A 3,191-nucleotide genomic window follows, 5' to 3' on the forward strand; every position below is an offset into this window, starting at 1 on the left:
GACACGGGAGTGGATTTTCACTCCTGTCCCGTCCCGATCCCGAGCCAGAGTAGAAATCTAAATCCTGTCCCTTCCCACTCCCATTCAGAATGACTCCCGCTCCTGCACCGCTCCCATTCTTGTTGTCTTCAATAAGATTTCTGCCAATACACTGAATCTGAATTTCTTTTGAGCGCGGGTGAAAAACTCAGATCGGAAGCACTGTTGGTTTTTGGGTCGTGTAGTTTTTTTGACTCGCATTATAGTGTAGACTTCAAGGAAAAAAACTACAAAATGGCGGCGCCAGCACTGGATTTTTTTTCTACTTTATTTTTTGGCATCAATCCTAATTTTTTTTTAGTTACTATTGGTTTGCTACCGCTCCCGTCTGCTCCCGTTAATGTTTTATCCTGTCACGTGATTGTTACTAATACTGACTCCCATCCCACGGGAATCCCGTGACCCGTGGGATTCCAGAAAAAATGTCAGTCTCTAGTGTGTATATATGAAGAACTTCATACAACTTGGATGTAAAATAATTGCCATCATGGCTTCATGTCAAGCTGCTGCCTACCTTTGTGAAGCAGGAAAAAGACTAAAACAAAGTGAATCCATTAGAACTTTTTATTGCCTACCTGGAATGGGTGACAATAGTTGAAGAAACTTTTGGCTCTCAGAATGGTATCGGTGCCCTATTAGTTGGTGCTCACAGATACCGATAAAACCATTTTAAGTGCTGGATCGCTGCCACGCCCTATACTGTTGTCGGCATCGGTGCAACCCTGATTCTGATTCCTAGTATATACTGTATATTTATCCCATGCACCTTCTTCTTCTTTGACTATTTGAACTGATTTAAGGAGTAAATTTCACCAATGTGAGATCTATAAAGTCAATCAATCAATCCAGTTATTAGCTCTAAATGCTAACAGTTGGTGGCTGTGTAAAGGTTTGAGATAAAAACATATCAATAAAGTGGACCTGCTGCTTTATCTGATTTATTGGTGATTAAATATGGGAAACCTCTGATCTGATCCTGGCTTTGTTTTTCTGATTCTGAATCAACTGTGAAACACCTGAAAATCCTTTTTAAAAACCGAACAGACGCCTCAGACTCTATAAATCACCACCGCTGCTAGAACTTTATCTAATTTATTCACCTGAAGTTTTAGTGAATTAATCGACCAGGCTGAGCGGCTATTTTAGGAGCCCAAAACAACCCCATTTTTCTTTTTAATGTTTTAACATAAGATGGTTTAATTAAAGCTGATTTCCACTGTAGAACATTTACACTGTTTATCATCAAAATTTAGAACCGTGAACAGAAAGGAATAAAAAAAAAAAATAATAAAAAAAACGAATTAGATCCTTTTTTTTTAACTAAATGTAGAAAAAAAAAAAACTTGGGTGATTCTGGATTAACGGTAAAGCACAAAGATAAGTTGTGTTTCTATGTCAAACATAGAAGTTTGAATTTGTATAATTTTGTGACACCTTCAGCTTTAAACTTTTTTGTTAATGTTTCTGAATAAACATCAGGTTAAAAAAAAAACAAACGAGCTGATAGATGTCTTTGAAACTTGCGTAATATCTATGATACGCTTGCTGTTATATGGGCTGTTAGAGGGTTATATGTGCTTTGCACGGTTAAATAAGTCAAGTAAAATGAGTAAAACATAAATCAAAGCATGTTTTATAAATGATATATCTTTGAGAAAAAGAAGCAGAAAGCTATTTTTGATCTAAAGCTTTGTAGTTCTTTGGTTTCTTGGTGTGGAGCGGTGAACAAGGTGCTACAGAACGTGCTTCACATCATTAGAAAGGTGAGTTTCTCTAGTTTCATATCATTCTATGGTTTGTAGACCTTTAATCTATCCAAAATAGTTACAAAAATCAATCCAATGGAGTTTTTTTAAAAGTTTAAAGACGTTTTTCTTCCCATCCAGGAAGCTTTTTCAATTCAAAATTTCAGAAAAAGCGTTGAGTTCCAGGTTTTATAGGGTGGACCAAAGCAAAGCCTTGTTTTGGTTTAGAAAACATGTTAATTAAACCAGACGAGCGATCCGACCCTTTGGAATGGGGGTCGTTTTGTTTCTTTGTTAGCCTGTAATACCAGAAACCTTAATCTATCTGCCAGGAGGAAATGTTTAACTTTTTTTTTCTGCGTCCTAAATGTACCGTTACGTCCTTTCTCTGCTGACCTGTAATTGTGGAGCAAAACAAACCTAGACATAAACACTATGGGATCTACTTCTACCACAATGCTTCTTAAGGTTGGTACTCTGACTTTAGAGATCAGGAGTATTCCCTGCCTTTAATTCTCACTATGGCTGCCATTCCTACAAAAAATTTACAAATATTCCAAGTATAAACTAATTATTTGAACATTTGTATTTCAGAAAAGGAGGTGCAGCAATATCTCAGCATCCAATCTCTGGTTTTCACTGAACTGGCTACTTGTTGGTGATTAAGAACAAAACTTAAATCCTGGTAACTAGGGCGCAGTTCAAGATATTTTGTTGTATTATCCTAATGAAAAAAAAGCACTTTTCAATAAAGACATTAAGGAGGATTTTTGCGAATTTTTAGAAATAGCTGCCCTCTACACTTTAAAAAAAAATGCACATGCACAACCCTGTACCCGCTACCGGGAGGAAACGCCTATTAAATGCATGCAGCCGCCTGTTTCTCCTCGTGCACACTCTATTTAAAAGTTCTATACAAGCTTACTTTGTCCGAACGTCCTCCCTAAATCCCTCCATCATTATATCGATTAATCACTTTATAGTGAACTCAGTTAACTGACCGTTGGGACAGATGATCTCTGCTCTTAACTCCCCACTGGAAATGGAACTCCTCCTCCACTGCACGCTGCCTGCGCCATCTTTGTTATTAGGCACCGCTGTCTTGTAGCAGCAGCCTATGGCGACAGCGGGCTACTGTGATGGCAAATCCCATAATGCTTTGCGAGGGGGAGCTCTCAGCGCAAAGCATTCTGGGATACATCTGCCTCTTCTGAGGCCTTTTTCTTCACCTGAGTGAAGTTGGCCCCCCCACCTTCTTCAAGTCAGACAAAATTAGCGTCAAACGTTTGTGCTACGTTTGTGCAGCAAAAATTTTCATTTGTGCTGCTTTGGATTTGAAGATATTTATGAAAATGTAAAGGTCAAAAGGTCAACCAGCCCCCCCCCCCCACCTTATTCAAATCAGAC

The 3,191-nt window shown here is 38.4% G+C and overlaps 1 protein-coding gene across 1 annotated transcript in view; it reads right to left on the reverse strand.

The window, feature by feature from the left end:
• chst11 (carbohydrate (chondroitin 4) sulfotransferase 11) overlaps window positions 1-3,191 on the reverse strand; it is a 122,409-nt gene that overhangs the window by 32,442 nt on the left and 86,776 nt on the right. The gene's annotated exons all lie outside the window — the stretch shown is intronic.

The sequence above is a fragment of the Cyprinodon variegatus genome, unplaced genomic scaffold, assembly GCF_000732505.1.
Source record: "Cyprinodon variegatus isolate N-32 unplaced genomic scaffold, C_variegatus-1.0 Scaffold1466, whole genome shotgun sequence".
NCBI lineage: Eukaryota > Metazoa > Chordata > Actinopteri > Cyprinodontiformes > Cyprinodontidae > Cyprinodon > Cyprinodon variegatus.